Here is a 203-nt window from a genome sequence, read left to right as displayed (position 1 = left end):
TTTGTGCGCTGCCTGATTCCCAATGAGTCAAAGACTCCAGGTACAGAGAGAACTTAATTTCAATCTTCTTTGAAGAGTGATTTTTTGTTGGTATACTTTACTTTAATTTTAGATCCTTACTATTTATTCAAGGACGTAATTGAGAAATGTATTGTTTACAGGTCTGATGGAGAACTTCCTGGTCATCCACCAGCTCAGGTGTA

This window comes from Etheostoma spectabile, chromosome 19 (genome assembly GCF_008692095.1).
Source record: "Etheostoma spectabile isolate EspeVRDwgs_2016 chromosome 19, UIUC_Espe_1.0, whole genome shotgun sequence".
Lineage (NCBI taxonomy): Eukaryota > Metazoa > Chordata > Actinopteri > Perciformes > Percidae > Etheostoma > Etheostoma spectabile.
Note: the sequence above shows the minus strand (reverse complement) of the source record.